The 23,060-nt window shown below is 31.6% G+C and overlaps 1 long non-coding RNA gene across 1 annotated transcript; it reads right to left on the bottom strand.

Moving 5' to 3' along the window:
• Window positions 1–219: 219 nt before the first annotated feature.
• Window positions 220–1,836, bottom strand: LOC126889340 (uncharacterized). Its single transcript, XR_007700000.1, has 2 exons — window positions 1,557–1,836; window positions 220–677 (listed from the first exon to the last, which is right to left on the bottom strand). It is a non-coding gene; the product is annotated as an uncharacterized LOC126889340 (long non-coding RNA).
• Window positions 1,837–23,060: the final 21,224 nt, after the last annotated feature.

Here is a 23,060-nt window from a genome sequence, read left to right as displayed (position 1 = left end):
GCAACCCTAATTGAAAAGAGATTGTTGAGTTACTTTATATATTTTTTAGATACCTGCAATTTCCATCTACAAACTTTAATGGATTTCCAAATTATTAGAGTACCAACCAAAGTATGTAGGTACTATAAAAATTATGGGTTACTTTTTAATATTTTAGGTTTATTTTGATATTTTTGTAATTAATTTTTGATTTTGTAATTCATTGTAAGATATACATGATTTGTGTTTATTGTATTTTATTTATTAATATTTTTATTTGAACACATATAAAATTGTACCACTATATATTATAAAAGTATGAAATAAATTGATTTGTATTTGACAATAAGTTTTTAATTCACTACACTAAGTTTGCAGCAATAACATTTCTTCGTATTCTCTATACACGTAACATACAACCATTATTTCGATTTTCCTCATCTGGAATCATTTTCGTTGGAACTTTATTATGTTCTTCACTTCTTCATTGTTTTAAAGAGGAAGATGTTCTTTCATAATCATATGAAATGTTTGAAATAAAAAAATATATTATAATGTTTGAAGTTTGTATTTCACTACACAAGTATGCAGCAATAACATTTCTTCGTATTCTCTGTCCTTCTAACATACAACCATTATTTCGATTTATCTCATCTTGAAACATCATTGGAACTTCAAGATGTTCTTCACTTCACTATCTAAAAGAGGAAGACATTCAATCATAGTATCCAATGTAACACAGAAAATAAATATAATGTTTGCATTTTAGCAATTTTTGCAGGATGTACCACGTAAATTTGATACACAATTAAAAGTGACTGATAAAAAAGCATAAAATAAGTTTTGTTTCAACTTTATAACAGTAAGAAGTACATGATCAAGTGCGTTCATAACAAGTCTATCCCTTTCGAATCCCTATGCAGTAGCTATCTCGACACTTTTAACAATCACATTTAGAAGTTCAAAGGATTGTATTTCTACTGTACTTGATTCAGCATTGTTTTTAATTAGATCCATACATTTAATTGTTTAGGTAAAAAATTTGTTTCATTCAAAGATGACACATTCACAAAATAATATTTATATATATGACTTTGAGTTTCACTTAAAACAGAATTTTTCTTGAGGATAATCTGGTTTTTACTAAAAATGTCAGAAGAATCGTTTTACAAGTTGACACATTTGATTCTGAAAAGTCTTGGATAGTTTAGTGGCTTTCAATTAAACAGGAATTCCATTTCCAATAACCTGGCTTTCTTTACATTCTCTAGTTTTTTGAGTTGTTGTATATTTTCATGTCTTTTGAGAGACCTTTTTAAAATAATTTTTTTAACTGTATTGGTACTTTTTTTATGACTTTAGCAAAGGAATTGCATTTGGCCTTAATCATGCATCTTTTGTTGGCAAATCTAATTAATAAAGAGGTAACATTTAATCATAAGCTTTGAAAACAGATCAAAAGTAACCTTAAAAGTACATGGCAGTTTATAAATGTCTATTGTATAATAATAATTAGCTTTCTTAAAATGAAGTGAACTCTTGTGATAGGATAAACATGTTTTAATTGTAATACTTACAGTTTTCCAGTCGTTTAATTGATCATTTTCATTTTATTCCCAAAATAAACAGTTACAACCACATAACCCCATTTGTAATAGGTAAACAAATTCGTTATTTATATGTTCTTTATGCGACTTTTGCTGTTGAATCCAATTTTAGCACATTTAAAATATATTAAATATTGTTAGCAAATCGATTTTGTTCACTAATATCTTTAGAAAACGGCATTATAAGCAGAAAAAAACAAACTTTTCTATATGTAAACATTGTAAATGTCAGCACAATAGGTCCCGACGGCGGCCATGACACTTTGGCAGTTAGGAGGGGGTACGATTACGGTTTATCCCAATATACCAATAACGTATGACGTAGATATATTAATATTATGTGACACATGACAGAAGTTCGAAACAAATGACTGTGAATGAAAAGCCCCATTGAAATTATTAAAATAATCTGGGATATGCAGCCATTGTATAATATATTATTTTTACAGCTGCATAAAGTTGACGAGTTTTCCAAAAATGGCGCATATGGAAAAAAACTATTTTTAGATCTCTCGTTACATTAAACATGAATAATTAAAAAATAAAACGGCGAAGAAAACAAAAGAAAATCTGGATAAATATTATAGGATTAAACGTAGGGGAGAGTTGGACAAAACCGGGTAGGTTGATAAAACCGAGTACCCCTTAATTCTTCTAACTGTCTGCTGCTATCTATTAGACAATGTTAAAATTAGTGTCCCTTTACCACCAATAGTCGTGTGTATTCATTTCTACCTCATTTAAGTAATCTGTGCCGGAGCAGTAAGACCTCACCTGTTTTTTGATGCAGGAAACTCGATTTTTAAGGTAAGTTGATATCTGTTTTCTCCTCTAATGAATAACTAATGGCCATTTCAAAATTTAATACATGTAACCTAGTATATTACCTTTAATTTGGCCAAAAATTTTGAATATTATATCATAATTTAAAAATTTAAATAACATTTACTGTCTTGTTTACGAGTTTGACAAAACCGGGTAGTCCGAAAATCGACAAAACCGGGTACCTGATTTTATCAGACCTCTTGTTACTTCCAGTTTCTGCAGTTGTTTTTTTGCTTTTAGTTAACTACAACGTGTGGCTTCTTCTGTTGAAGAAGCTAGTAAGAAAGCTAGTAGGAAAAATAAAAAAAATCTCCAGTCGTAAAAAAATTAAAACTAAATGAACTGGACAAAAAAAAAAGAAAAAACGTGGTAAAAAGGGCTGCACCAAAACAAAATTTTGGAGAGTTTGGAGGAAGAAGATAATAATGACGATGCATGTCTATATTACAATTAACTATTTTCAAATTATAATGCGAAGGAAGGCTGGATAAAATGTGTGTCTTGCACCAAATGGGCTTATGACACCTGTAGTGCCTAGGATGATGTAAATGAAGTTTTTATTTGTGACTTCTGTTCATATATTTTCGATTTTTGTTCACATACTTTTAATAAATATTTTATTTTCTGCCCATTAGTATTTTTACATGGTAGTTAAGTTACTACCCGGTTTTATCATACCGGTTGGACAAAACCGGGTATTTTGCAATATTTTCATAAAAATAAAAAAAATTAAAAATCTAAGAATATTCTTAAAAATTGGCATTTGCATATCAAACTAAGTCATTTGAGAATATTTCAATCTGCAGCAAACATTTGCTACTCTCACATAGCAAACGATACAGAAGGTTTTTGGAGTGGTACCCGGTTTTGTCCAACTCTCCCCTACATCAGAACGTACATCAGAGCGTACATAAAAAAACAGAAAAATTACGTGTTCAATATTTTTCAAAGATCTATCGAATGATACCAAACACGACCCCTCAGGTAGGGCGGTGGGGGTAACTTTAAAATTTTAAATAGAAACCCCGCAATATTTCGCGATACGAATATCAGATCAAAAAACTGAAAATACATAATTCAATATTTTTCAAAAATCTATCAAATAACACCAAACACGACCCGCTACGGAGGTGGGGTTTGTGGTTACTTTAAAATCTTAAACGCGAACTTTCATTTTTTTTATTGAAGATTTTCCTTACGTAAAAATAAGTAAATTTTATTCGAGGCATTTTTTCAAATTATGGATAGATGGCGCTGTAATCGGAAAAACGATTTTTGGAAATTGAAAATTAAATTAAAAAATGGAAAATTCATACTAAAATAGAAAACTTAACTTAACTTTTCTGGATGTAGGACCTAATCTTCACAACCCAATAGGTGCCTCTGACTCTTTGGTAACTGCCAATTTAGCATCCAAGCCTATTATAAATATAATTTTTTTTAAGTAAAATCACTATAATTCAATAGAGTGTGGATGTTTCTACGAAATTAATAAAAAATCGCAATTATCTTCTAAACTACCTCGTATAACATTGTAGAACCTTATAAACTGCTCTTCAAAAGTTAGGGATATAGAAAATTATGCTGATTTAATAGTTGATTTTTTCGCGGATTCCGCTATTTTTTATTATTTTAGATTTTTCTACTTATACCGGGTGGAAGAAAAGAAATGTTTTTCTTATGTTAAGTTTGAGACACCCTGTAGTGAGAACGACGTACAAATGTGAGTATACATCAGAATAGTATTGTAGCCATATGTTTTGTGAATATGTTGTTGTTTGAATGTCCCTGACATCTATAGAAACAAAAAAAATTGACGGGTTTGAAAGTTTGAATAAACCTTTGCATAACTGTGTAAATACTAAAGAAAAACTTAAAATAAAAAAAAATAGCGGAATCCGTTCATCTGTTCAGGAAAAAATCAACTATGAAAATTAAGCATAATTTTCTCTATCGCTAACTTTTGACGAGCAGTTTATTTCAAGAAAGAAAACATCGAATAGAATTCAAAAATATAGAAATATACAGGGTATTCTATAAAAAAATATTACTTAAATTATAGACCTACCTATGCCCTAACTTTTATATTTTTTACCACTAACGAGTAATTGATCCTTCTTGCATTAAAACCGCACCTTTTATACTGTTTTATTCAACCTAGTAGGACTGTGTTCAGTTACATTTTAAAAGGAGCTAAAAGGCTTATAAAAATAATTATTTTACATTATTCTCATGCACCAAGATACAAAAAAAATTAATTTCTATTTGAAAATAGTATATTATTCAATGAGCATGTAATGATGGCCATTAATCACGATGATGAAGTTTGCGACACGAGCCGTAGGCGAGTGTCGTAATTCATCAGTGTGAGTAATAGCCATTACATGCGAGTAGAATACTATACTTTTTCTACGACCTTTTTCTTTATTTAATTAGTAAAAAATGTAATTATCAACTTCTCGAGATTTAAATTATAATAATTTACAAAAATACCTAAATGCTATTTACCCCTATTACGTGGCTGAATAATTGGTTGCCTACTGTTACCAAATTATTATTGATTGTAAAAATACAACTAGAAATAGTCAATACAAGTTCTATTCGTTTCCGAAAAATTATAAGCTTAAATTTGTACCTACTGTCAGTGAATCTAATAAATAGAAAATGGCTGATGTCGGTGGACATATTTCATATAAAATATAGTTATATTGTATATTTACATTTAACTATAATATATAATATAATAATTATACTAATATGTTATAACATATTTAACACAATATAACTTGAAAAATAAACACAATATTAGTTATAAATTCCAATTAACTTAAACAAAATGCGCTAATGTCACTGTCACTAAAATAAATGATAAACGTCAAAATTTGTAGTAAACAAGATATAAAAGTAAAAAATATACTGACATTGTTACAGTTAAAATTACTTTAAAAATTTTTCGAAGTTAATTATTGATATAAATTACAATAATTATTGTATTAAATAAACAAGTTTAAGTAATTTTATATGCAGTTTATATACGATTAATATTAAAAGTGGCATGCGCCCTTGAATCTAACTTCAGCCCGTGAGTAATGACCCGTGAGTAACTTCAGCCCGTGAGTAATGAATTATTACTCACGGGTACAGTAATGGGTGCTATTATCTATGAAAAAATAGCGAATAATGAGCATGTTATTAAACGGTCGTAGAAAAATAATATTTTAGAAGCATTTGCACCGAAATTATTTGAAATCTTCGACAAAAAAAATAATAACTCGTCAACTTTTCTTTATAACGAGACCGAACAAAAAGGTACATAGTAAAGAATTACAGACCTCGTCTGATACTCTTACCAAGACCCCATTATCCAAATGAAATATCAAAAAAATATATTCAAAATAAGAAAGCGAAACAATAATATTCTAAAAGACGAATTTGTGAAAATTAAAGAAGGCATTCAATTTACAGTCGTATAATTTAAAAGCAAGAATATCCGACCAACCCATATAGAATGATAAAACTTTTATGAAATTCTCATGTGAATAAACAAGTATGAAGATAAGTAATGAAAATGTAAAAATAAAAATAAAAGTCAATGTCGACTCAAAAGGAATTTACTTTTGTATATTTCGTTTACTTATTTCAGCTAATAAATATAATGCCTGAGTTTTTTCTAGGTCTGGAGAAGTGCAAAAAAATAAATTCAAAAAAAAGTAATAATATTCTTTTTCGGATAAATTCTAATAGAGAAGACTAGCGTGGCCTGTCCTTTTAGTTTTGCATATAGCCGCTTAAGGGCGCCACCACTAAAACCTTTCGACACAAACGTAACCTCAATCTTTTGTTGACATAAATCAAGAGTTCATTGCGATACAACAAATCGTGTAGATACAGTTAGTCCAGAAAACCACTGCGCATCCGCTAGGAAAAATATTCCGATTCGGATTTTTTGCACAATCTTACTCAAAAAGGACCCCTTTTAACAAATTTGCATGTTGCCAGGTCCAAAAGTGGGTCAAAATTTTTTTAAACTTTTTTTTTCCTAAATTAATTTTTTTTGCATCGAATAAATTTTTTTTAGGTTTTTTGGATAATTTCAAACAGAAAAGGTTTTTAGTGACTTTTCTCTATAAAGTCGATAGTTTTTGACATATAAGCGATTAAAAATTTAAAAATTGCGAAATCGGATATTTTTAACCCTCAGAAACTATGTGAAAAACTGAAAATTTCGATGTTGCCAAGGTAAGAGGATATTCTTTCAACATCGATTGATGAAATCCCGAAGAGTTTTTTGCAATACAATATCGAAACCCCCTCTGTTTTTTAATTGCCAATCAAGCGGGCGCTTGATTGGCAACCGTTGCATGTATATGTAACATGTGTAAATATATGTGCGGAAAAATATTTTGATTCAATTTTTTTTTCACCATCTTGCTTGAAAATATCCCCTCTTAACAAATTTGTATGTTGCCAGGATCAAAAAGTAAAAAAAAAATTAAACGTTTGTTTTTTTGTTTTTTCCTAAAACTAATTTTTTTGCATCGGACAAATTTTTTTAGGTTTTCTGGATCATTCCAAATAGAAAAGATCTTTAGTGACTTTTCTGTAAATGTTATAGATTTCGAGATATAAGCGATTGAAATTTTAAAAATTGCAAAATCGGCCATTTTTAACCCTCAAAAACTATGTGAAACACCAAAAATTTCAATGATACCAAGGTACGTAGATATTCTAAGAATATCGATTGATGAAATCCCGATGCAATACAATATCGAAAACCTCTTTTATTTGTTTTTTCAATTGAAAAAAATAGTTTAACTGATTTTGGATATAGTTTACCCACTGGAAATATTTGAATAATTTACTCAAATCTCACGAAGGAAGTAAATTTCATCTGTACTCTATGGTTACATTAATAACAAGATCATCAGTTGAAGTTAGATGGATCATCAGTTACATTGGAGTTGTAGACGCTGGCTGGAAAGAGCAAGTAGAACGCGAAGCTGACTATTGAGTAAAGGTCCTAAGAAGAGTTGTTGTCATCATTAAATTACTTGCTTCTCAAGGACTAGGAAAATTACTTAAGTGCGAATAAAGAAAAAGGTTCAGTTAGCTATCTGTCTGACCAAACTTGCAATGAATTCCTGGAAGCGATGAAAACAAAACATGTGGAAACTTTTGACGCTGTAAATGCTTTACTTAAAAACTACGGATACATCAAACATATTTTTCCAGTTAAGCAATACATAATAGAGACAAAAATCAGCAGTAAGAAGTGAAGCCAAAGCACTGCATAATAATATGGATATCTTTGGGACAGGTTAACTTGGATACTCTATTGACACTGATTTGGGCAAGGATTTTATGTGTGTGTTTATGTTTTATTGGCACTGGTTTAAGCAACCAACTGGCCAGTCAATGTGTTTTGAATTCTCTCTTTTACAAAATATATGCTTAGTATCTAAATTTAAAACTATTAGTACTACTGTTTTTTTTTTACTGTTTTTTTTATTATTTTTTTTATTATATTTTGTAACATTTTTTTTATTACATTTTTTATTTTTTTTTATTTTTTTTTTTTTTTTTTTGTATATTTTTTATCGCGCTAAGACCTAAACCCGATTCAACCTCGCGGAGGTTTAGATCTTAGTAACTTTTTATTTTATTTAATTATTTTTTTTTTTTTTTATTTTTTTTTCTTTTTTTCTCAGAGCTTTAATTTTAAACAATTAACATGGTTGTACAAAATTTTATAAACATCTAGATTGTTTGATTGTAAAAGGTATATAAGATTAAAAGGAAATTGTACATTAACTTGAACTAGATTGGCAAAAAAGTTTGATATTTCAATAAAATGTAAAGGACATTCTAATAGCATATGTTGTAGATCAGCTAGCTCTCCACATAAACATTCATCATTATCTACAAGTCCTATTTCTCTTTTGTAGACTGGAGTCAGACAGTGATTACTTCTTATTCGACAAATAGTTTTGATAAAGCCTTTGTTGGAAACTTGATTAAACCATGTCTTGATGGGAAGTGTAGGCTGGATTTTTTTGTAATAATTTCCTTTGTCTGAATTATTGTATTGTTCCTGCCATTTCGTCCGTTTGATAGATCTCATAATAGAAATTATGTCTCCCATAGGAAGTTGATAAGTATGCAGAGTGGATTCCTTCGTTGTTGCTTTTTTAGCCAGATCATCTACTATTTCGTTGTTTTTTATACCAATGTGTGCTTTTATCCAACACAATATTATATTTTTGCCCGATTTCAAAGCTTCACTGTTCATTGCTATGATGTCACTGATGATATAATTTTCTGCAAAATTATGTACATTATATTTCAATGTCTTTACAATGCTTTGGCAGTCTGTAAATATAACATAATTGAGTTCTTTTTGATTAATACATATTTTGTATGCTTCTTTGATTGCAATGAGTTCAGCTGTGAAAATTGTCATTTTATCAGGTAATCTGTTGTTTATTTTTATACTTTTTTGTGGGTAATATATAGCATATCCAACTTTTCCTTCCATTTTTGAACCATCCGTATATAATTTCTGATAACTCCCCCAGTTTTTTTGTACACACTGAAGGTGGTCTATTTTAGTAAGGAAGTCTGTCGCACGAATATTACTTAAATGACAGTTAACTGGAGATAAATAATCTTCATAATTTAGCTTTCGAGACGAGCTTTGTTCAATTTGGTGTATGTCGCCAATGGAATTAGAAACGTTGAGGAAGCTTTCCACAACTAAAAGCAGTTTCTTTTTTTCCCAGTAATAATGAGTTAGGTATGAGGTGGTTAAATGAACAATTTTATTTAATAGCAGTTTATCGTTAACCGCTGTTTTAACTATAAATTTCTCACTTAGGTATTCCCTGCGTAATGAAAGTGGAGGTTCATTAAGCTCACATTCCATGACCAATATAGGTGTGCTACGAAGATAACCAGTGCATAACCTAATTGCCTTATTTTTGATCCTCTCGATTTTTTGGAGTACAGAGTTTGATGCTGAGCCATAAAAAATAGATCCATAGTCTAAGATTGATCTTATCAAATTTCTGTATAGTAATATTGATATGTTTGGATCAGCTCCCCAGTTACTGACACTTACAGTCTTCATGATATTCATTGCATTTTCCATTCTTCGTAATATGTAATTTGTGTGTTCTTTCCAATTTAATTTGGAGTCTAAAAATACGCCAAGAAATTTTATTGAAGTTTTATAAGGAATACTAGTATTATCAAATTGTAGATGGCTTTGAGGAACATATCGTTTTTTAGTAAAGGTAACAATGGTTGATTTACTCTCTGATATTGTTAAGTTATTATCGGTAGCCCATTTTTTTATAATATTCAATGTCGATTTAAGGTAGTTATTACATCTATCTATTGACTTATTTTCTGCATATATCGCAACATCATCAGCGTACTGTAGGATTTTTATGTGTTGAGGAAGTTTAGTTTCTAAGTCAGCAGTATACAGTATATATAATATAGGACTTAGGATGCTACCCTGAGGTAGTCCCAAAGATGTGTATCGGGAGTTAGATTGATCTCCATTTAATCTAACGTGAACTGCTCGATTAATGTATAAGTTAATGATGTTCCATGTTACTATCTCGGGTATTCCTATTTCCAACATTTTCGCGTATAGTATGTGAAGATTAACGTTGTCGTAAGCCCCTTTTATATCTAAGAACAAAGCACTAACTGCTTTCTTATAAGTAAAGGAACTATAAATGTCTATTAAAAAGTGGCAGAGGCTATCTTGTGTGGATTTACCTTTTCTAAAACCAAACTGACTTCTTGGTAATAGGTCGTTCTTTTCTAGCCAAAATTCCAGACGGTTTTTAATAAGTCTCTCATATGTTTTTAGTATACAGGAAGCCAGACCGATTGGACGGTAAGAATCCCAATTCTTTGATGATTTTCCTGGTTTTAAAACCGGGATAATAGTGTAAACGTGCCAATCGTCAGGAATCTTTATGCGGCGCATCCAAATTTCATTATATATATTTAGTAGTGCAGCCTTACCAATTCTTGAAAGATTTGATAGCATCGAGTAATGGATATTATCGGCACCTGGTGCTGAATTTGAGTTTTTCTTCAACGCAAAGTTTAGTTCAGTGGCAGAAAATGGTTTGACTAGGAAACGGATTGGTTCTGGATAGTCGTACAGAGCATTTAGTTGTAAATCAGGAATTACTAATTCTGCAGACGGCGGTGTGATATTTTGATGGAACTCTTCTATCCACGAAGCTTCCGACAGAATAACAGGGACTTTGTTCTTTGTTTTTCTATTTTTTATTCGGTTAACTTTTGACCATACATCTTTAATAGGGACTGACCTATTTAGGGATCCGACATAATCTCTCCAGCTATTTCTTTTAGTTTGTTTAGTGATCTTCTTGACATGTGCATCATCTTTTTTATACTTAAGTAGGTTTTCATGGTTTGGATTTTCTTTGAATATACAAAAACTTTCCTGTCTTCTTCTGACTGCTTCTTCACATTCTAAATCCCACCAGTATTTTCCTCTGGAAGTCGGTTTTTTTATTTTAAATTTGGGGATGCAGTAGGATGCAGTTGTATTTATATTGTGCAAAATTTGTTCATAAGAATTTATATCTTTAAATTGAGAGAATACATCTTCCGAATACTGTTCATATAATTTCCAGTCGGCATTCTTTAAATTCCACTTTTGTGAATATGGATTATATGTATGAGTTGGTTGATCCTCTAACTCTACTCTTATAGGTGTATGGTCTGAACCAAATAGGTCTTGAAGTGTTTTCCAAGTGATCAGGTGCTTTAAGTCAGGAGTACAAATGGTCAGGTCTATTGCCGATTTCGAGAAGTTCCTAAAGAAAGTAGGAGAGCCATCATTTTTGAATATTAAATTATTATCGTCTATACAGTCCATCAAGATTTTACCTTTCATATCTGTTTGGTTGTCTAGGCCCCAGGCAATGTGGTGAGCATTAAGGTCACCTCCTATTATAAATGGTCTTTCTATAGATGTTATGAAATTGTTCCATTGTTGTAAAAAATTGCAAGGATTTTAAAACGAGTGAATGAAACAAGGAAAACGTTAGAAACTGTGGACTTGAACGTGTGAATTTTAGTAGAATTAATGACATTTGAGCTTTATTGGAGACGTAAGAAATAAATTAAACGAAATTGAACTAGAAGCCAAAAATATTTTTTTGTGAAGGTAATAATCTCAAACATATATAGAATTGGCCTTCAAAAATAAAGAAAAAAAAACATTTTTGTACACTAAATAGTGAATTAATACTTTATGCGAGGAATGTAAAAAAGATGTTATAATGAATTATGATGAATATAAAAAAATTTGAATAAACATTTGAAAATTTGGTGTCATCCAGGATGTAAAGGCAACTTTTGCCAATTTTTAACTTTACTGCAAGTTTATTTGACGATACCAATTTCTAATGCGTCAAGCGAGTGGTCTTTTTTTGGCTTTAAAAAGAATAAAGATACATATATTGAAGGTCAAAGGGTCAAGAAAACCTAGAAGCACTATCACTATCGGATCATAAAAAATGAAAAAGTGGAGCAACTGAATTTTGATAGTATTAATATGGCAGTTTGCTAACCTCAAGTCAAGAAAAAAAGTGAGCTAATTTTTGTCTTATATATTTTGTAGAATATGTTTTTTTGTTTGTCATGTGTTGTTCTGCAGGACTTTCTCTTTTTTATATTTTTAAATGTATTTTTTGGAATATTTGTTAAGTTTGCTATTTTTTTAGTTTGTTTTAAAATTTTTTTTTAATTTTTAAAAATGTATGGGTTTTAAAATAAACGTTTATAGTTAATGCATGAAAAACGGTAAAGCCCCAGGTCCAGATGAAATACCAACGGAAATCCTTAAACTGATAGAAGAAGACTCGATCAACATTTTAGTTGAACTTTTCAATAGCATTTATACATGAGGAAAAATACCACAAGAATGGCTTTTATCCACCTTTGTTATTATACCAAAAAAGATGAATGCCAAACAATGTAGTGATTATCGTACAATCAGTTTGATGAGCCATGTACTAAAAATATTCCTGAAAATTATACACACTAGAGTACACAGAAAACTGGAAATGGACATCAATGATACCCAGTTTGGATTCCGAAATAGACTCGGAACAAGAGAGGCGTTGTTTGCACTGAACGTTATGTCTCAAAGATGTCTTGACATAAATCAAGATGTATTCATGTGTTTCATAGACTCTAACAAGGCATTTGATAAAGTGCGGCATGATCATCTAATCAGACTCCTGGCAGAAAAGAATTTAGATAAACGAGACATCCGACTAATAGCAAATATGTACTACAATCAGAAAGCAGTAGTGAGAGTATAGAATAATACCACTGAAGAAATTGAAATAAAGCGAGGTGTGAGACAAGGGTGTATACTGTCACCAACCCTGTTTAATCTCTAATCCGAAGACGTAATGAATAGAACGCTCTCTGAGCAATCCGTAGGTATTAAAATAAATGGTGTTAGATTAAATAATCTGAGATTTGCCGACGACACCGTTCTTGATCGCAGAAACACTTGAAGAGCTACATTGGTGAATAAGATAGCAGACTGCAGAGAAGAATATGGACTATCTTTGAACATAAAGAAAACTAAGTTTATGGTAATATCGAAATCAACACGAAATGCCCAAAATTTATATTTACACAATGAAATTATCGATCGAGTTAGCAAATACAAATATTTAGGCACTTTAATAAATGAAGACAACGAGAGCTCAGCAGAAATCAAAATAAAAATAGAAAAAGCCAGATCCATATTCACTGAAATGAAGAGAGTGTTCTGCGGAAGAGATTTGTGCCTTGAAATGAAACTTCGCCTGATGAGATGTTACGTACTTTCTGTGCTGTTCTACGGAATGGAGTCATGGACGCTGAAAAAGATTGATACCAAAAAATTAGAGGCATTTGAACTGTAGATGTATCACATAATCTTGAGAATATCATGGACGGAGAGGGTCACAAACGTCGAGGTCTTGAGAAGAATGAATAAAGAAAAGGAAGTCATATTTACGATCAAAAAACGAAAACTGCAATACTTGGGACACATTACAAGAGGCGAAAGATATGAACTGCTTCGAATAATTATGCAGGGGAAGATAGCAGGAAAAAGGTCCATAGGAAGAAGACGAAACTCCTGGCTAAAGAATCTACGGGAATGGTATAGCTGTCAACGAATTGTTTCGGTCAGCAGTTTCGAAAATACGTATAGCCCTGATGATCGCCAACCTTCGGAACAAAGATGGCACTTGAAGAAGAAGAAGAAGAAGTTAATGCATGTGTTTTTTTGTTAAAAAAATTGACAACGAATAGCAATGAAATAATTCTCTAGTGCCCAGGGCTCGAAGTTAGGTTAAACCGACACTGACTAGAATAACTGTTTTACCAATTGGTTTGAACGTTATCAAAGGAAATTAGAAAATATTCATTAGCTATAGTATTATAAGTAATTTTTTACAATGAGGTTTTGTTATATAGAGGTTAATTTGGTCTAGGATTCGTTTTTACCAGTTAAAAAAATTTTAGCACGCCACAGTCTGCCCCTTTCTCTAAAATGTCATTTTTTTTGTTTTTTTTTTTAGTTTTTTTCGGTGGGTTGCAATCAATTCAAAAATTTCAAAAAAATTCACGCGCATAGTTGGGACTTTTACAAAACTTGTCTATTTTTATAGGATAGACAGGAAAAGTCAATTGTCTTTTATTTTGTGTATTTTATCAAAAAATGTATGTCTAATTTTTTCCAGATTTTTCGGTAATAGTCCAAGTAATGAAGCTTACAATAGGACCAAACCTCGCAATTTCTACAGAATGAATCGATTTGTTAGAAAATTTGAAAATAAGTAGTGGATAGTGCAAGGATCAAAATCTATATGATGTCGAAAGGTGGTTTAACCATGGGGAGTGGTTACCACACCATATCTAGGGGCTGGAAATTTTTTATTATATTTTGACCCAAAAAGTTGATAAAAACATTTATTCGAAGCAAAGAACGTTCTACACATTTTTTGATAAAATTAATACTTTTCGATTTATTCGCTATCGAAAGTGTTAGTTTTATATCGAAAAAATCAATGTTTTTGATCAGTTTTCTGCTAAAGCTCAAAAAGTTTTCGTTTTGTTAAAACAACTTTGCTTAACAAAAATGTACCTTTTGAAAAAATAAACCAATCCGTTTTTTTTTATTTTTTTTTAAACAATTAGTAATAAAGCTATACTTTTTTATATGTTAGCTCTTCTTCGTCAAGTGCTAAATATTGTAGATTCAAAGTCAAACGACGGGAAAACTATGCATTTTTCGAGGATAACTTGTTCAAACTAATTTAAAGTATTTAAAAATATCTATCTCCAGAAATAAAAAAAATATTCTCTAGCTCAAAAATTAAGTGACTATTGTTTTCAGCAAAAAAGTGATCGGAAGCAACCCCCAAACACCACCCTAATTAAAATTAGTCATTGACCTTATTTGGTCTTCTTTATTTATGTATTATTAATAGGTTCTAGAAGTTTGACCGGCTTAAAATGATTAGTTTGTAAAAAAAATGGAGTCAAAAACGAATAACTAATTTTTGTAGTTTGGTAAAAGATGCTTTTTCTTCGGAATAGAAAGATTAACATCAGAGATACGAAAAAATGTTTAGATATGAAATTGTAGTTTATTTAATTCCCAAGAACTTGGTATGCAAAAATTTTTTCTACGGTAAGAATTGAGTGAGCTATTGACAATTAAAACTTGTAATAACATCCAAAAACCACCTTTACCAACCCTTTTAAAGACACCTCTTTTTGAGACTGAGGATTTTAATAGGATTTAATATTAATAGCCTTATCGATTTCATAAAAACCTATACAATTCTTTGTCAGTAAACTTTGTAAGATAAATAATAAAAAAGTTACGGTTAAAAAATCAATATATCTTTTTGAAAAACAAAAAGAGACATCCGATTGGAAGCATAATAATGTTAGTTAGCGATGTTTTTAGTCATTGGCCTTATTCATTCTTCTTTATTTATGTATAATTAATAGATTTTAGAAGTTTGACTGGCTTAGAATGATTAGTTATTAAAAAACGGGAGTTAAACGGGATCTGTCAATTCATTTTGAACTCGTACTTGCACTTCTGTGTGAGAAATGGTGACTGAATTTGCGCTTTTGTATGAGTCATGGTTTTAAATGGAATCTATAAATGAATACCATTTTAGGGTCAAGGTTCAAAAAAATATATTTAAATTGGAATTATTTCAGATTATAAAAATGTCTCAAGGATTTAGGGTAGATTCATGCCAAAGTTGACTTCTGTCAAAAACAGTAAAGAAAATTCATTAAGGAAAGTTAAAGAAAGAATTTTCAAATATAGACAAGTATTTTTTAACGATAATTTACTGCTAATGACAGTATTTTTTAGTTTATAGTCTTTGTTCTATTTTTGTGACAAATATACATTTGTAAAAAAACAAGTAAAACATTTTTAATAGAGAAGTGAATTATTATCTCCAAACGTCTAACTATTACAAAATACATCATGTTTTAAGAGGAATGTCATAACTCAAAAATTGTGTGGCCTAAAATAGGATTAATGAAGTATGTACATATTGGATTGTCTACCTACAGCCTTTTACAAGCTAGCACACACCAAAGAAAAAATAATAATAGCCTGTTTGTGATAAGTAAAGTTTTGTATTTTTAAAATTCATCTATTTTTAAGTGACCATTTCTGAAAATTGCTACATTTTGACATTATAATATCATGATCTTTTTCTAATGTAGCGATCATACCAGAAAAAACTCTTGTAATGAATACTTCACTCGAACTCTTTGTCATCGTTTTATGATAAAAAAGTTGATATCCAAAAATGGATTTTATATCAGGTTGTTTACCAAGCAAGTTGTTACCATTATTCTATTATGTTTTATTGTATGTATATACAAAATCATAAAATATGTACTAATATGTATCATTGCATATTCCAAAATAAGATAATAAGCATTATCTTTATGATATCAAAATAAATTAGACGACTTTAAGTAGATGTAAAATTGAAAACAAAACTAAAATTTCATCAAGTTACCTTAGCGCGTTATTTGTAAAAACCATTCCAATAGTATTCCACAGAAATAATCCTCAAAAACTGGATGTCACTTGAACAAAAACAGAAAAATCACACCGGCGAATGCAAACTCGCATCGAAAACAAACCCCACGATCGTTTTTCTGTTCACAAGGGTGCGAAAAATGTACGCCACCCTCACGATCCTTCGATAAACTGAATAAACGTGAGCAACTTGATGTGCATCAACGCCGCATCCGCGAGCTGCGTGCGTCGGAGATCTCGATGTTTTGTTTTCCAGGAAGATAGTATTCTCCTAGTTAGGTATTTCTGAAGATAAAAAATTAATGTTTTTGTGAAGAACAAAAAATGAACACTGGGAACAGTTTACAAAAAGGATGGAAAGCGACTTCTATGGAACACAAAAACAAATATGGAGATTCATAAGAAGCCAACGGAAAGAAATGGCAGGATTAAAGAAATACAATAACATACCAGCACACGAATGGGAAAGATACTTGATGGAACTGTTTAAAGGAAAGGAAAATAATAATCAAAACAATAACCTACCTGAATTAAAACACGAAATAGAAATCAGTTTTCAGGAAGTAGAGATAGCCATAAATTTACTCAAAAATAGAAAGTCGCCAGGACCAGACGGAATAACCAACGAGCTTCTAAAATACGGAGGAGAAAGTATAACCCTAGATATGACAAAACTTATACAAAAACTAATATTGCACTGCAAGATACCAGACGCATGGAGAAACAGCATAATGATACCAATGTTCAAGAAAGGAGACAAAGAAGACCCCAACAATTATAGAGGTATAAATCTACTGAACACCGCACTTAAGCTAACCACAAAAGTCCTAACTAACAAAATCAATAAACTAACAACTTTATCAGATGAACAACAAGGATTCAGATCCGGAAGATCCTGCGTAGACGCCGTATTTGTACTGAGATAAATCACAGAAAAGGCCATTGAGTACAATAAACCAGCATATACAGTGATGAGCGTGCTAATAACCGGCAAAATAGCACAAAAGATGGAAAACATATTAAATTGTGAGATAAAAAGAAATAAAACTAGTAGAGTTGTTAAATTTAGCGATAGTAACATATAAATTGACATTATATTGATTCTAATAATAAAACACTGAAAACGTTTGTTTTCTATACTTCCACAGAATTTATTATAACTAAGTGACTACAGCTGTTTCGGCAGAGTGCCTTTCTCAAGTGATATAGTTTACAATGTGTTTGCCTTTTCAGGTCTTCAACTGAAGAGGTTGAGGAGTGGGGAGCTGTTTGTCTCGAGTTGGTCATTCAGAATTATATCTGTATTTTTCAGTTTATTAATTTCCATAGATTCTAAAAAAGATAGCTTAAGGCCTTTATTTTGAATATGCATAATTTGAAACTCTTCATTGAAAGAATGATTATGATCTAGAAGGTGAAGTGCGTATGTAGAAGTGTCTGTTTTTCTATTGTTGAATGCCCTTTTGTGTTCTGCTATCCGTTTGTCAAAAGTTCTGCCAGTTTGACCGATGTACGTTTTCGGACAGTCACCACACGTTAGTTTGTACACACCACTCTGTAGTTGCTTTCTCTTTCGGCTTTTATTGTTCTTAATATATTTGCTTAAGTTGTTGTTAGTTCTGAAAGCTGGTGTTATTCCTTTCTTTTTTATGTATCTGGCTATTTTTGTTGTTATCTTGCCAGTATATGTTAGAGAGCAGAAGGTACTGGGTTCTTTCTGTGGTGGTGGATACACTAATTTCAGGGCTTTCTTATGGAGTTATTGGTTTAAAATTTTGTTAACTGTTTTTTCGTTATAGCCGTTGTTTACTGCTATTTGTTTAATGATCCACCATAATGATTTGTTTAGTGTATCCACCACCACAGAAAGAACCCAGTACCTTCTGCTCTCTCACATATACTGGCAAGATAACAACAAAAATAGCCAAATACATAAAAAAGATAGGAATAACACCAACTTTCAGAACTAACAACAACTTAAGCAAATATATTAAGAACAATAAAAGCCGAAAGAGAAAGCAACTACAGAGTGGTGTGTACAAACTAACGTGTGGTGACTGTCCGAAAACGTACATCGGTCAAACTGGCAGAACTTTTGACAAACGGATAGCAGAACACAAAAGGGCATTCAACAATAGAAAAACAGACACTTCTACATACGCACTTCACCTTCTAGATCATAATCATTCTTTCAATGAAGAGTTTCAAATTCTGCATATTCAAAATAAAGGACTTAAGCTATCTTTTTTAGAATCTATGGAAATTAATAAACTGAAAAATACAGATATAATTCTGAATGACCAACTCGAGGCAAACAGCTCCCCACTCCTCAACCTCTTCAGTTGACGACCTGAAAAGGCAAACACATTGTAAACTATATCACTTGAGAAAGGCACTCTGCCGAAACAGCTGTAGTCACTTAGTTATAATAAATTTTGTGGAAGTATAGAAAACAAACGTTTTCAGTGTTTTATTATTAGATAAAATTAACTTCCATCAAGTAACGGTCGAATCCATCAATTATTATATTGATTTTTTCCCACCTTTATACGTATCAGAGGAGTATGTCAACTAAAACTGTCACTGTGACAGTGGCATTTCTCAAATTCGTCGGATATATCTAAAGGTGGGAAATAATCAATATAATGTCAATATATAAGTTACTATTGGTAAATTTAACACCTCCACTAAGTTCATCTCTTTTTATCTCACAACTTAAGTAATATGTTTTCCATCTTTTGCGTTATTTTGCCGGTTATTAGTGCGCTCATCACTGTATATGTTTTATAGACCTGACAAAGGCTTTCGATCGCATCCAAATCGAAGACGTCCTACATTTACTGTAGAGAAGAAACATACCAATCAATACTATACAAACCATCGAAAACATTTACTTTTATAATCGAATACAGGCAAAGATAAATGGAAAACTAACGCAGTTTATACCAGTACAAAGCGGAGTCAGACAAGGTGACTCGTTAAGCTCACTGCTCTTTAATATAATAATGGACAAAATAATAGAAGCAGTACAGAATAGGGAACAAAGAAATCCAAATATTATGTTAGGCAGACGACGCCGCATTAATCGCCGAGACAGAAGACGATCTCCAAAGATTAACACACATCTTCAATACAGCAGCCATGAAATACAATATTATGATAATATCATTAGAAAAAACCAAATGTATGACAACATCTAAATACCCACTACGATGTAAAATCGAAATTGATGGGAAAATAATAAAGCAGGAAGCAAGGTTTAGATATCTGGGAATAGATATAACCAGTTACGGAGATGTTGAAGAGGAAGTACGACAACAAAGCTTAAAAGTAACTAAAGCGGCGGGATCTCTTAATGACACAATCTTGAAGAACAAACACCTAACACAAGACACAAAAGCAAGAATTTATAAAGCAGCAATTAGACCTATATGTTTTGACATACACGGCGGAGACAAGACCTGACACATCTAAAACGAGACGACGCACAGTGGGGCAGGAGAGCTAAAAAGTTGGCATAAAATGAAAATACCAAATGTAGTATTTTCTGTCGCATTCTTTTTAATTAAATAGTACACAATCCTGCGTATGATTTGGCATCTTTTTTTTTTCATTCAATCCTCCTCCACCCGTTGCGACGCGTCGCAAATGGCACATAGTCCCGTGTTAACAATGCATAGGCCGCGAGAGCGTGATTCGACTTAGGTTTGATCCATTTATTTCAAGTCAAAAGTTAATTTACTAGTAAAATTGGCTACGGATATTTGATCTTCAGAAAAGTGACAACATTATTACAGATGTGATATAATAATTAAGTAAATATGGTTTCTTATAATATGTTGTTTAAAATTGCCTGTAAAAAATATCAAAATATGCATTTTTCAAAAAGAGCAAGTGATTTGTTAGTGTTCCAAGACCGACCCGACTTTAATTTTGTTTTATTTTGAAAGCTTGAGTATTATTCTTTAAGAAGTCATTTTAACTTTTTGCTCATATTTGCTCCTTTTTTCTTAATTTTATTTTTTGCGAGGTTATGTTAACCTAATTAAATTGAATAACACCCTATTCTAATTTTTCGTTATTTGCATAATTCAAGCATGATAATTCAAGAAAGTGTTGTAGATCCAAAACAAATTAAGATGTCTTCCACTTTTTGTTGATTAGTAGTGATGCACTGATCACAAGCAAAAGAAACATAAAAAGAAAGAAATTAAAACACCTGCCAGTGGAAGCACTGCATATTAGTGCATAATATTATGTTGAAATCTCCGAATGTGCAAGATGTTGATGTCAAATCTGATAATTCTGATGATGATTGTGGTTTAAGTTTTTCAATATTTCACCTACAACATTGTATGTTATTCTTATAAATATGCGGTAAATGTTTTTAAAGAATAATTTGGTTAGGTAATTTTTTAAAAATAATGTTAACACAATTAAACAAACTGGAACATGAAGTAAAAACCACTTCTATGTAAAAGGTATATTTACTAAAAAATTTAAAAAATCCCATTGGATTCAACAAAATGAGTTCATCAGGACGTTTTCAAATCTATCGGTCCATTATCAGTGAATTTGAATACTTGCAAAATAGCCCCAGAACCAAACAATGGTTGTGATTATAAAGAAATCTACATTATGTTAAAATAAAATTAAAAAGGCTAAACGCCGATGTTTAGGGATTAAACCTCTGGGAACATGGTGAAACTCTACCCGAGGACCCAATCAACCATCTTAGGTCAACGATGACTACTAAGTCTTAGTAGTGACGTAGATGAGACTTAGTAGTCATCGTTGACCTAAGATGGTTGATTGGGTCCTCGGGTAGAGTTTTACCATGTTCCCAGAGGTTTAATCCCTGAATATCGGCGTTTAGCCTTTTTATTTTTATTTTAACATAATGTAGGTTTATTTATAATCACAACCATTGTTTGGTTCTGGGGCTATTTTGCAAGTATTCAAATTCACTGATGATGGACCGATAGGTTTGAAAACGTTCTGATGAACTCATTTTATTGAATCCATTGGGATTTTTAAAATTTTTTAGTAAATATACCTTTTACATAGAAGTGGTTTTTACTTCATGTTCCAGTTTGTTTAACTATAAGGTATACAGCCAACCAAGGGAACTACCCCTTTTTAGGTTAACACAATTGTTTTGAGATATAAATAATATTAATAAATCTACATAAAAACAAGTATATTAGACTGTAGATTTATTTTAAATTAAAATAATTAAACTTCAATTATCATTTAAGTCAATATCGGTAGTAACTACGGACATGCAGCTTTGAAAATTAAGTTTGAGCAAAACATTTTTTGAACAAGCCTTCCTTCAAGGAAAAATATTTGGAAAGCGAGGTCCAGGAAGAAGAAGAAAATCCTGGTTAAAGAACTTCAGAACCTGCTTTAACATAACATATGTGCAGCTTTTCCGCGCTGCTGCAGATAAAATAAAGATTACCATGATGATCGCCAACATTCGTCACGGATAGGCACATCAAGAAGAAGAAGAAAACATTTGAAAAACATCGTTTTTGTATACGTACACACAACTTATAATATTTTAAAAAAAATTGGCCCTAATATATCTACAATGATTTAATGCCAACTTATGTTGTCTCTTGCCCCACTGTGCGACGACTAAAAACAACAGAGATGAAAATACTACGACGAATATCAGGGAAAAGTCTGTCGGATAGGGAGAGAAGCGAAAATATAAGATCATGCAATGTAGAAAACATAAATGGATGGGTGACAAAACGGAAACAGGAGTGGAACGAACACATTAGTAGAATGGCAGAGGATAGGATAGTACGAATAGCACAAGAAAAGTCAAAGTATTGGCAGACCAAGAAAAAGATGGTGCGATAATTTAAACAATTTAGGAGGCTAAAAGAAACAGGCTTTAAAGCCTACGTACAAGAAGGAAGAAGAAGAAGAAGTGAATTAACCACATCAAAAATCTGAGACTAAAGGCGGATCCACATCAATAAAAATTTGTGTATGTGTTGTATTTTAAAATACAGAAAAAATATTTGCGGCGCAAATGTAAATCTGGTCAAGTATTTTTACGGCGTAAATATTTAGTTCGTGTGTTGTACCGCCGAATACACTTAGCAACAAGTGGACAATCAAGTCCACACTAACATTGCTGTACGGCTCAAATTTCTTTGAAGTCGTCTGAAAAACCGACAGCACTACGGATATCGTGCGTTGTTCGTCACAAAAAATATTTTTGCGTTATTCGAACATGAGCAAATTTGCATCAAATACAACTTCTTCTTCTGGTAGCACTACAACCCGGGATGAGTCTTGGTTGACTGCACAACTCGCTTCCATCTCTAACGGTCGTCCATTATAGTTGGATCAGTGGGTAGCCCCATTGTTCTTAGATCTGACCATATATTGTCTCTCCATCGCATTCGTGGGCGTCCTAAGGGCCTTCTTCCTGTGGGGGCTTCCTCCCAGATCAGTTTTGCAAGGCGGTTATTAGGGAG

The sequence above is a fragment of the Diabrotica virgifera genome, chromosome 1, assembly GCF_917563875.1.
Source record: "Diabrotica virgifera virgifera chromosome 1, PGI_DIABVI_V3a".
Taxonomy (NCBI): Eukaryota; Metazoa; Arthropoda; class Insecta; order Coleoptera; family Chrysomelidae; genus Diabrotica; species Diabrotica virgifera.
The sequence above is the reverse complement of the archived record's forward strand: the minus strand, read 5'-3'. Positions and strand labels throughout refer to the sequence as shown.